This window comes from Canis lupus, chromosome 13 (assembly GCF_048164855.1).
Source record: "Canis lupus baileyi chromosome 13, mCanLup2.hap1, whole genome shotgun sequence".
Classification (NCBI taxonomy): domain Eukaryota; kingdom Metazoa; phylum Chordata; class Mammalia; order Carnivora; family Canidae; genus Canis; species Canis lupus.
In genome coordinates this window covers 43,699,804-43,712,737 of record NC_132850.1, presented here as the reverse complement: position 1 = coordinate 43,712,737, position 12,934 = coordinate 43,699,804, and the positions used below count along the sequence as shown (strand labels likewise).

At 42.5% G+C, this 12,934-nt stretch overlaps 1 long non-coding RNA gene across 3 annotated transcripts in view; it reads left to right on the top strand.

Moving 5' to 3' along the window:
- The window catches only part of LOC140603000 (uncharacterized), a 24,195-nt gene extending 11,261 nt beyond the window's left edge, over window positions 1-12,934 (top strand). The window contains exons 1-4 of one of the 3 annotated variants that reach the window (XR_012006025.1): window positions 1,371-1,518; window positions 3,339-4,329; window positions 8,755-8,935; window positions 12,693-12,934. This is a non-coding gene — a long non-coding RNA (uncharacterized lncRNA). Of the gene's footprint in view, window positions 1-1,370; window positions 1,519-3,338; window positions 4,330-7,568; window positions 8,936-12,692 lie in introns of those variants that run through there. The other 2 variants (XR_012006024.1, XR_012006023.1) reach the window with 2 other exon arrangements.

Here is a 12,934-nt window from a genome sequence, read left to right as displayed (position 1 = left end):
CCCCCAACCACCTCCCTTCTCACCTCCTCTTGTTCGTTTCCCAGAGTTAGGAGTCTCCATGTTCTGTCTCCCTTTCTGATATTTCCCACTCATTTTTTCTCCTTTCCTCTTTATTCCCTTTCACTATTTTTTATATTCCCCAAATGAATGAGACCATATAATGTTTGTCCTTCTCTGATTGACTTATTTCACTCAGCATAATACCCTCCAGTTCCATCCACATTGAAGCAAATGGTGGGTATTTGTCGTTTCTAATGGCTGAGTAATATTCCATTGTATACATAAACCACATCTTCTTTATCCATTCATCTTTCGATGGACACCGAGGCTCCTTCCACAGCTTGGCTATTGTGGACATTGCTGCTAGAAACATCAGGGTGCAGGTGTCCTGGCGTTTCATTGCATCTGTATCTTTGGGTAAATCCCCAGCAGTGCAATTGCTGGGTCGTAGGGCAGGTCTATTTTTAACTCTTTGAGGAAGCTCCACAAGTTTTCCAGAGTGGCTGCACCAGTTCACATTCCCACCAACAGTGTAAGAGGGTTCCCTTTTCTCCGCATCCTCTCCAACATTTGTGGTTTCCTGCCTTGTTAATTTTCCCCATTCTCACTGGTGTGAGGTGGTATCTCATTGTGGTTTTGATTTGTATTTCCCTGATGGCAAGTGATGCAGAGCATTTTCTCATGTGCGTGTTGGCCATGTCTATGTCTTCCTCTGGGAGATTTCTCTTCATGTCTTTTGCCCATTTCATGACTGGATTGTTTGTTTCTTTGCTGTTGAGTTTAATAAGTTCTTTATAGATCTTGGATACTAGCCCTTTATCTGATATGTCATTTGCAAATATCTTCTCCCATTCTGTAGGTTGCCTTTTAGTTTTGTTGACTGTTTCTTTTGCTGTGCAAAAGCTTCTTAGCTTGATGAAGTCCCAATAGTTCATTTTTCATAGCTGTCTTTTTAACAGACATACAGCCTGCCATCTGTGGTTATACTTTTATCCTTTTAGTTATTCCCTTAGCAATGGAAAGACCACATAGTTTGCTTTATTTTTACCATTTCTGTCATAAACAATGTAATGACTTCTTAATGGCTATCATTTTTTGCTCTTTTGATTAGTTCCTTGGAGTCCCAGAAAGTAGAATCACTGAGTCAAAAGTTATAAACACTTTAATATATCTTGAAATATATTGTCATTTATTTTCTAAATATACCTTCAAAGCCTCACAAAGTTACCAGTTTATAGTTCCGTAGCTATATATAAGTTTCACCAATGTTACATGCTTAAAAATCTATATATCATTGCTTTAAAAATATTTTTTGAATTCTAGAAATGTTGCGTGTGCTTTTATATATATTCTTGTATTTTTTTTAAGATTTTATTTATTTATTCATGAGAGACACAGAGAGAGAGAGAGAGAGAGAGAGAGAGGCAGAGAGAGACACAGGCAGAGGGAGAAGCAGGCTCCAAGCAGGGAGCCTGACGTGGGACTCGGTCTCCAGGATCACGCCCTGGGCTGAAGGAGGTGGGCTACCCTGTATTGTTTCTTTTTATCTGTTTGTATCTTTTGCTTGTATGTCTTCTAGGATGCCAGGGTTGTTTTTTAGAATAAAGATAAATTTATTTGTGGCAAATATTTTTTACAGTCTATTGATTGCCTTTTACAGTCTTTTAAAAATGTAACCATAGCTGCCCATCTTTTATGGCTTCTTCTACAGCTCCTAAGTTTTGGAAGTCCTTGCCAGGTTTGATAAATATTTAATTATATTTTCTTTTCATTTAATAATTAATTTTTTTCATTCAACAAATATTTACCTCTCACTTACTCTTAGCCAGCCAGTCATACCATGTTGAGGACATGGTAGAGACGAAAATAGAAATGACCTCTGATTGCATGGGACTAGGAGAAAGCGGATATTTGCAAGAGCTGATAATCTAATTCTAGGCTCTTACACAGCAGGGAAGAAGTCAACGTGTTAATAAAGCAGCTATTCTGTCATTTTTTAGTTGTGTGGGGTTTTTTTATTTTTATTTTTTTGGTGCAGTAGTGTGAGAGTACAGCTTAAACTAATTTCAAATTGCCACCTATTTATTACAATATCGTTTATTGGATAGTTATTTCCCACCATTGATTTATGGTATTTCATTATCTCTGTAATTTGGAGACACTATAATGTATTTGTTCTGGAGTCAGGCTAACCTGTGGTTAGATCCTAGCTCTCCATTCCCTAGCCAAGTGACTTTGGACATGTTGCTTATCCTGTTTGGACTTTTATTTCTTCATCTGTAAGTAGGGTGGCAATATTATCTATTATTGAACAGTTGTGACAATTAAAAGCAAAAGGCTTAAAACATTTTTTAAAAGGTACTGAATTATTCTTGTCAGGTGATCTGGATGAAAAATTGCCCTGTACACAATAACATGATGTTTCTCTTTAGGTGAAGGCAAAAAACATAAACAAAAATTCAATGCTTGGTATGAAAATGAGTTGCATTAAGAAAAAGCTCATAGGGATCCCTGGGTGGCGCAGCGGTTTGGTGCCTGCCTTTGGCCCAGGGCGCGATCCTGGAGACCTGGGATCGAATCCCACATCGGGCTCCCGGTGCATGGAGCCTGCTTCTCCCTCTGCCTGTGTCTCTGCCTCTCTCTCTCTCTCTGTGACTATCATAAATAAATAAGTTGAAAAAAAATTAAAAATATTTTTTAAAAAAAGAAAAAGCCCATAAAAAGAGATAGTTTTCATTTAATTTTTTGCCTCTGAGCAAGGTGCAAGGATATCTACATGCGTGTTGGAGGGCATGTGTTTTATCATTAGCTCAGTGGAATTAAATTCCCAGTTCATGCAGGTGGATGGAATTTTTATGAGCCTGCTCAACTTAAGATTTAAAAAAAAAAATCACAGAACTCTATTAAGGTCTTAGATCCCAACTTCTTTGTGTCTCTCAGATGTCAGGTGCAGTACTGGTCTTGGGCCTTGTGACACCTTGGTATCTTCTTCTTGTCCTGACCTCAACCTCATCCCTGTTTTCGTTCTTGCCTCTGGTCTTGATCATGAGTCTTGGATAATTCTACTCCTAGAGACATGAAGATCCTTTTCTGGATTTGTCTCCCTTTTCATATTCTCAGGAAGTCTTCTTGCATAATTTCCAAATTCATTGGGGGCAGAAGTAGCAGTGGGTGGAAGGAATACTGGGAAGATAGAATGGAGGCTGGGGAAAAGGGGAAGGGCCCTGTGTCCAGTGCCTGCTCACCTTGTGGTTCTCAGCTCTTCAGCAAAGCTTTGGGGAAAACAGAGGCAATATGAACTTCCTTTAATCCTAAAATGATTTTTTTTTCTTTTTCAGTCCTAACTTAAACTAGATTTTCAGCTCTAATCTGTCTGTTGGTTGACACTTCTCCCCTTCATGTGTCAATAAGAAAGAAACCATCTTGGGGAAAGTTTTCAAAGTGGAAGTCTTAGAAGCAGTGGAGATCGGCAGCTATGCCAGGATGAAAATTGTTATGTTTTAAACATGATGTCATCCCCTGAGCAAAGTGAAATAAGCCCAAAGGCAAATGTAGACAGGCATACCCAATTTGTCTTAAAGTGCCAGAAACCCATTCAGCCTTACATCTGCTCAACTCTGAAGGATTTTCAAGAAGAGAGAGACTTTTTGGCCAACTACATCTTCCCTCAACTTAATGAACTCTGCAGTCCCCGGGCACTTATTTCAAAGCTGTAGACCTCAGGTGGTCAGGGTTAAAGGCCTCACCACCCTTACCCTCCAACCTGTTTAGACAGCATTCTTGTCTCCACTCCCAGAACCGAAGCTCTGTCTTGACTATGTGAATAGCTGCTTCCCCTTTTTCATTGGCATGTTGGGTCAGACATACGGGGACTTTGTCCCTGACCACATGCTTTTAATGATCTCCAAAGTGACAGACTTGTCCAGTTTATCCACCGTAGAGCAGAATCTCTATGTTCCTGCAAAAAATGGTTACAAAAAAAAAAAAAAAAAAGTTACTCTTGGGTCCTGGAGAATCCCAACTACACTTTGACAGAGTTTGAGATCATCCAAGCAGCATTTCGGAATGAGTCTCCGTTTTAGTATTTTTACTTTAGGAGTGGAAGCACGCTGCTGAAGACTTTAGATGAGGAAAAGGAGAGGCTGTCCTCAGGCTCTCTGAATGACGAAGAAAAATTAAAGATTGAAAAGCTGAAGGCCAAGATTATTAGTAAAGGCCTCCCTGTTCGATTTTATAAAGATCTCCATGAGTTGGGTGAGCTGGTTTTTAAGGACTGGTCAGTTGTGATAGAACAACTTTACCCAGACACATTAATGATTGAAAATATAGGTAAGTAACTGTGGAGATAGTCTGTATCAACATAAAGTCAATATGTTTTCCATGTCTTCCTTGTAAGAGGGCTGTTTAAATGATTGAGAATATTCTCTAAGCATTTAAAATTGTTAGCATACTTCTGTAACATGCATTTCTTCATTTGAAAATTTCTGAAACTGGAAATACAAGTAAAAATAAGGGTTATGGAAGATTATTTAGGAAGTTCAGGAGCTGAGAAAAGGCCTAAAATATCCAGCAGTTAATGTGGCCCTTCTCAACCAGGGCCAGTTGTCCCCCCACCGGGCATTGGGCCTACTCTGAAGACATTTTTTTTTTAAAGGTTTTTATTTATTTATTCATAGAGACACACAGAGAGAGAGTCAGAGACACAGGCAGAGGGAGAAGCAGGCACCATGCAGAGAGCCCGACATGCGACTCAATCCAGGGTCTCCAGGATCACACCCTGGGCTGCAGGTGGCGCTAAACCGCTGCACCACCACAGTTGCCCTGAAGACATTTTTTTAAAAAAGGTTTGTTTATTCATGAGAGACACACAGAGAGGCAGAGACCTAGGCAGAGGGAGAGGCAGGCTCCCTGTGGGGAGCCTGATGTGGGACTCGATCTCAGGATCCTGAGGTCACAACCTGAGCCAAAGGCAGACACTCAACTACTGAGCCATCCAGCCATCCTGTCTGAAGATGTTTTGGTGTCAGAATTAGGGTAGTGCTCCTGGCATCTTAATGGGTGGAGGTCAGGAATACTGCTTGACATCTTGCAGAGCAAAAGACAGCCCACATAATAAAGAGTTTCCAACCCAAAATGTCAATAATGCCAAGGTTGAGAAACCGTGATCTAAACCCAAAATGCCAATAATGCCAAGGTTGAGAAACCCTGATCTAAAGGAAAGGGAACTTTTATTAATTTTTGAGTGATTTTTGCATGTTTTTACATTTAATCTTCAAGGTTTATCCCTGCAGGGTTGGTACTATAATTCTGTTTTACAGATGAGCAAATGAAAACTGCTGTATAGCAGTTAAGTGACTTATCTAATGTCACATCATTAGTGAGGGATCATTCCAGATTTTGAATCCAGGTCATTTGGACTCCAAAATCCATGCTTATGTTCTTTCACCCTTACTACTCAGTAATCTGTGGACCAGCCACCTCAACATTATCAAGGACCTTGTTAGAAAGGCATTCCAGATCTACTGAATAAGCGTTTACATTTGAATAAGATGACCAGGTGGGTTGCATACACATTAAAGTCTGAGAAGCACAGCTTGCCATTCTGCCTCTAAATGTCTGAAGACATTAGACTTCTAAATGATTACATTTATTTTTGAGAATAGCATCTCATAGACACATATAGAATAAAAGGGCAGAACAATATTAGAGTATGGCAGAGATTTTTCACCTAGACAGACTTTGGGAGAGGTCCTTGATGCCCTTAAAATTATATAAAAAATAGAATGTTTACATGCATATCAGTGTTGGGGGCAGTAGGAAGATGGCCTGTGTCTTTGATCATATTCTCAAAAGGTTCAATGACCCAAAAAAGGTTATGAATTATTCTTGTAAGGGCCCAATTAATGTGAGATTGCAAAGTGATGGCAGGTGGTGCATTCCCAAATGCTTTCAGGGGTCAGGCAGGCAATAGTCCTTATCAAGGGAGTGGATGGATCTATGTGGAACTGAACGAGAAAGAGTTGACTCACCTAAACTCATTTGAATGCAGTGCTGGTGGGGAGGGAGGTGGGTGGTAAAATCCTACTAGTGCTGCTCAACTCTCCCTACAAGCCAAATCATTTTGGAGTCCTAGAAAAGACTATTGTGTCAATCATAATTCTTTGGGTTGGGAGGTGACTCAAACTGGCTTTAACAAAAAGGGCATTTATTAGCTTCTATAACTTTAAAGCTCAGGATTAGGTCTGGTTCAGCTCAGGCTTCAACCAGTGGCTCAGTTGATGTTATCTGCCCTGGTTTCTTACTATTTCTCAGCATGGATCTGCTCTCTTGATATTGATTCAATTCCTTGGCTCCTCCATCATGGAAGGTAGGTGGCTGTAGTAGCTCCAAGTTCAAGTCAAGCAGAAGTGGCTCAAAATCCTAGCACTGAGTCTTTCTGTCTCTGATTAGCCTGACTGGAACCATAAGCTTGTATCTGACTTTGTCACTGGTGCCACTGGGTGTTATGCTATATGTTGGCAGATTGAACTCCAAAAAAATAAATTAATTAAAAAAAAATCACTGGTGCCAAAAGAATGTGATGCTCTGATTGGCTAATCCTGGGTCATATGCCATGTCTAGAGCTGGAGGTGGAGTCAGACCCACTGGAATAACATGAACTGAGCGTTGAGACAGGGTGGGATATTGGGTGATAATCTGGGGCTGTTACTGAAACCAGAGTAGGGTGATGGGTGTTGAGTGCCCAAAAATATCCTGAATATTTACTACAAGGTTGGAGTTTTAGGTTGTCTAAGAACACGCATGTTCTCAGATCTCAGATTTACAGTTCCCAGCTGGGTGTGACCTTGAGCAAATGATGATCCTGGTAAGCATTAGTTTCTTCTTCTATATAACAGGTTAACATTAACCATCTTGAGAATAATTGTGTGTGTGTAGAATACCTAAAAACAATGCTTGACACATGTTAGGCACAGAGTAAATAGCTGATGAGAATGAATAACAACATATTAGTCCTGGAAGAACATATGCATTTGGCTAAAGCTTGAAATATGGTTAATAGTGTTATTCTGTGATAGTCAATCCAAATTGCATATATTGATTAATATTTCCTACTGTGTTCAAGAACCTAGCCTATTTGTATATTTGGACTAGAGACAGGATGCTTCTCCATAATATTCTCCTTAGCCTTTGATTTTAGTTATTATTGAAAAATAGACTTTAGTTTTGAATGTATGATATGTAGACCAAATGTGTGGATTAGAAGTTACAGTATGGATGAATTATAAAAAAGGCTTTAAAACCCTCCAGAACTGGAGGGTATTATGCTGAGTGAAGTAAGTCAATCGGAGAAGGACAAACATTATATGGTCTCATTCATTTGGGGAATATAAAAAATAGTGAAAGGGATTATAGGGGAAAGGAGAGAAAATGAGTGGGAAATATCAGAGAGGGTGACAAAACATGAGAGACTCCTAACTCTGGGAAACGAACAAGGGGTAGTAGAAGGGGAGGTGGGGTGGGCAGGGGGATGGGGTGACTGGGGGACGGGCAGTGAGGGGGGCACTTGACAGGATGAGCACTGGGTGTTATACTATATGTTGGCAAATTGAACTCCAATAAAAAATATACAAAAATAAAAAAGGCTTTAGAAACACTTGCTATATTATTTTTCTTTTGTATCTTTGATACCCTTTAATCACTCAGGTGGTTCCAAAATCTGATGGGGGTTGGGGGTGGGTAGCAAAAGGCCATTTGGGAAGCCAGTGGGTGTTGTAAGGTGATGTAGAGCCATTGGTTCATACTCTTAACTCTTAGAAACATCTCTGAGGTCCTTGGAGATCCTTGAGATTAGTGGGTGAGGTTCAGGTTTACCTCAAGCGACTCATTAGACTGTGGGATCATTCCCAATTCTATCTAAGATCTTGAAATTTGAAGCTGACTTTGGCCAGACTGTAGGTCATCCAGGTCTGTTTGGCTCTAACCGGAACCATGGGGCAGCCCAGTTAATGTGGAGGTACAAGGTAAGTATTTGGTGAATCTACTAGGTTAATCTACCTGGCATTCATTTTCATGCATAACTGCCTCCGTCCTTTAAAACAAAAGCAAAAGCCAAACCTTGGGGGATCTAAGTGTCTTTAGGGACAGAAGGGCCTTTTGGCAGTCCAGAACTCCTTGACTTCAATTAAACTCTGAGTTTAGAGTTAAAGTAAATTGAAAGTAGGAGGAATTGCTCAAAGATCCAAGTGTCTGGTTCTGCCCTTTATTTTACCAGAGAATTTAAGGGGTTGCCCAGTGGCAGAGCTACATCTGTACCCACCATTGTCATTGTATTAGGGCATCTTGTCCAAAAATATACCCTGTTCTCCCAGCCTCAGCTATGGATAGACATATACACATTTGCCACAAGATTGAATTAGGTCACTTAATACTTAGATAACAACATAAAAAGATGAGTGGATGTATGTAGCAAATTCAGTTTTTAAATTTTATTTTTTTTGCCCTTGTTATTCTGAGGTCAGGAAATAACTTGCAATCCTAAGTAGGATCTCATATACAAAGAGCTTTAGAAAGATTAAATGGCTTGTCTGTTGTCTGCTTTCATTATGCAATGGGCTATGAAATATGGTGCCAACATAGAAAGAAGAGGATATGGTTACAGAAGGGGAGATACTTCCTGGGCATTTATAATAACCATATGTAATGGAAAATGTGAAACCAATCTAAGGTACTAAAACTTACTTTTTGTGCACAAAGACTATAAGCACAACTTTGAATGTTACCATCATGAAGACTTTACTGAGAAGTGCAAGCAAGTGTTTGTTATTTCCAAGGAATCAAACAGAACCTTCGAAGTCTTGGAAAGATTTGCCTTAGAGGATGTGGAAGTTGAATTTAGCAATTCTGTGGCAGGTTCCAGTTTAAATTCTATTCTCAGGTAAGATGTCAAGAAATCTCAAGCCTTTCCATTAGGCTTGAGCAAAACAGCCTGACTTTAGTGACTATGATCCCTCAAATTTCAGCTGTTGTCCCCCACCCCCCCTTTCCTGTGCCCATCCTTTCCTGCACTACAGAGGCCCCATAGAAGCACCCTTAGGTTGGAATTTCCTTATTGGTATCACTCTGCATTTGCAAAGTTTTTCTGGCAAGTTCACTTCCTTTCTTCCAGTCTCCTCAAGAAGATGATAAACTCCCCCGCCACTATAGGTCTAAGTCGATCCAAGTAATTCCTGACAGTGATGGAATGACTTTAAGGAGAAGAAATTAGATCAGGAACTATGAATAATGCATCTGTACAGTGTTGTGTATTTTTATAAGGAGCTTCCACATACATCATCAGTTCATTATTAATGACATTAAGACGTTCAGCTAACACTCATTGAATGTCTACTCCATGTTAGGTTTTTTAGTAACTAAATGGAAATGAGACCACCAAGGCAAGTGAGGATCCAAGAACAGATTTTATTACAGGCACTCTCGGGCGAGGTTCCACGACTCATGGGGGAAAGAGAGTGAGTCGGGGGAAGTCGCGCCAAGATAAGGTGGTAGGGGGTTTACATAACGTTGTAAGGCAGAACGGTTTCCTATTGGTTGGCTCATATGCAAAGGAAGGATTGCAATCCAACCAGTCAGAGTGACCCTCACTATGCAAAGGAAGGATTGCAATTCGACCAGTCAAAGGTGACTTCCTCCTCTGGGGTTTGAAGGGCATTGGGTTCAGTTGGGGGAAATCCAAAGGGGAGGTGTAAGGGTCTGCGTCAAGCTGTCAGCAGGTCATTGGTCCATTGGTGTCCCAAGTGGAGGTGGTGACAGGAACCTCAGCCATTTTGGGGTATCCTCCATCTTGAGGAGTTTCCCTTCCCTCCTGGCCCCAACACTCCAGGCCACATTATTATTTGTGTTTATGTAGGACACCGAATTATCTTACCCAAAGAAGAGGGAATTATGCACTCCCTCTTTGTTTTATCCATTGTCCTCCCCTTAAAATCCCTTTCTCCCTCCCTAAGGGGCATGGTGGTGGCACACTCTGTTCACCAGCCACAGGCAGGAAAAGGCTGGGACGTGAAGTGTGACCAGGGTTGTCTACAGTGTCCTTCTCAGTCTCATCTTTAGACATTGGGAGATTTTGGAGATAGTTTCCCTTCTTCCATCATCCTCCTCCTCTTCTTACCACTGATCTCATTTGTTCCGTGAGTTTCATATTTTGAAAAGAAACCCACCACGTGGCTGGGATGCTCAGCTCCTCCACCCCACCTCACCATCCCCCACCCCAGGCTCCACACCCACCGTCTTAGCCCTGTAAGGTACAGGCAGCACCAACATTTTTGTGGTTCCAGGAACTCGTGCCAAGAGGAAGACAAGTGACTTGGTTAATACAACATGGAGCTCAGGCAAGGTTTTAAAAACTTAACAGGGGTTTGAATATGTAGCTCATGTGTTAAAAACATCTTCGACTTGAATACCCAAATCCATAGTGATGAAAAGCAGGTTAGTGGCTGCCAGGGTAAGAGAAGAGGAGAAACAGGAGATGACTCCTAGTGGGTCTGGGGGTTCTTTTTGGGGTGCTGAAACTTTAGCGGTGATAACTCATACAACCGTGTGAATACAGTGAAAACCGCTGAATTGTACACCGTGAGATGGTGAGGTTCTGGTCCATGAACTATTTCTCACTTAGGTTATCATTTTGAGTATTTCAGAGTAGATGAGAAATCTGATAATTTTTGTTGCAATGAAAGGAGCCCACTGTGCCCAATTAGATACAATGGTGAAACAACTCCTTTGAAAGTAGCTGTGTGGAAACAGGACTTTGCATTTGGAAACAATGCTTTGTACTGTAAGTTCCCGAATCACACATGCGGTTACAGAAAGGTAACAGAAAGGGATGTTGGGTTGGAGTTTCAAAGTGTTGTCTTAACTGACCGTGTAGAGCAGTTGCAGAGCAGTTGCAGCAGGTTGCTTTGCCGGGTTTTCGTTTTGTTTGTTCCTAAGAAGCAAGCATTCAGACCCCGGCCTCATTGTGGGGATGCATTCTGTTTGTATTTTTCCTTCATTGGTTTTGCCTGCTCAGTGCCAAGGAGTGTTCTGGAACCAGGGGCCATAGCAGCCAAACCAGCAGACAGAGCCCTATGTGTCCACGGTGCTTACTTCACCCACGTGGTAGACACGCAAAGTACATGACAGCTTGGATGCGTTAGTGCTTCGGGCAGATAGGAGACCTTGAGAGGAATACAAGGTGCGAGGTGGCGCACGGCTGACTAGTGGCAGCCCTTGGGGAGCAGGCTACGCAGACGGGGAGCGGACGAGCATTCCTGATGGAAGGAACAGCAAACTCGGAGGTCCTGGGCTGGAGCAATGTGGGGCGGCTAGACAGCCTGCACCCAGGGAGTCAGGACCGCAGGGGGGATAGGGGGCGTGAGGTGGACCTGTCACAGATTGGGGGGTCTTGTCTGGTTTCGTGGGTCATTGTCAGGACTGGGGCTTTGACTATGTTTAGCACAGAGTCTGCCCTTCAGATGTGACGACCAAGTAACGAGAACACGAGCACACTGACTCCTGAGTCCTGATAATGGAGGCGGAATTCTTAGGGAACAATTTCTATTTAATGATCCTAACCTGTTTTAGGTCCTGTTTTTTTTTTTTTTTTTTTTTCCGATAGTCACAGAGAGAGAGAGAGGCAGAGACATAGGCAGAGGGAGAAGCAGGCTCCATGCACCGGGAGCCTGATGTGGGATTCGATCCCGGGTCTCCAGGATCACGCCCTGAGCCAAAGGCAGGCGCTAAACCGCTGCGCCACCCAGGGATCCCTAGGTCCTGTTTTAAAGGCTCTGCAGACTGATCCTCTTGCTCCGCTGAACCCAGCTGTCAGGCTTATTTATCTGATTTCGTTCAGTCAGTCAGCAGTTAATGACTGGCACTGTGCCAGTCACGAGTTCCCCAGACACGAGCTGGATAGGCCCGGTGACCTGCATCCATAAACGGTCACCAGATGCGGACTTGTTACATCATCAACATGTAAGGAACAGGGCAGGAGCCTACATGTTCTGATATGGGGGGACCTGGGAATCCTCTGCATCTGGGGACGTTCTGCAGCACGAGAGCTGAACAGTGGGACCAGTCACACTGTGCTCATGTCGGTCACAGAGGCGCTGTGGGAGCCTGGGCTGAAACACCTGGTAGAGGAGCAGGCTTCCTCGTACGGAGGCACCAACCATCCTGGCAGTTTCCAGAGTCGTGGTAACCGGGACCATGGGAGTCCTTGGCATATGAATGCTCCTATGTTTCAGCCTCTCCTGATACGATGCTGTCCGGAGGACTCACATGGTGCTGGTGGCTGTGGCCCTAGGAGGGACAAACAGCAGATTCAAGGGCAATGGATGGATGTGTTTGGGTCTCCCTCCCTAGGCCTCTGGGCAGGGTGGGCCCTGGGTGTACCCCAGGTTGGCACCAACAACCCTAGGGTCTGTGTAACTGGGAGGGCCTTCCAAGGCTACCATCTCTCAACTGTTCTAATTCTACATAGGACAGAGCTAAAGCCCGGAGGGCAGATAACTTACTTGGAGCCAAATGAGGCCAAAGTTGAGACTAGAATTTCCTATCTCTTGGTGAGAGTTGCAGGAAAATTTCTTCTCCCCTCCTCCCTCCTTCCCTTCCTTTGTAAATATTCTTGGCTATATTTTACCCCTTTATTATTTCAGAATAAATCCTGTTCCAGTTTACAAGTCCATTATGCCCTTGTCTGGAGAACGTGGTTGTGGGAAGTCTACTCTGATCGCCAACTGAGTGAATTATTTCAAAAAGAAATACCTGTGAAAGCAGTGACATCATGTCTGTGATACATTATTTCATCACAGAGTTAGAGTACAAAAACTATGGTACTGGAATCAAGCTTTAACTTTGGAAAATTTGTGTTAGAGATGATATATCCTGTCTTGCTGTT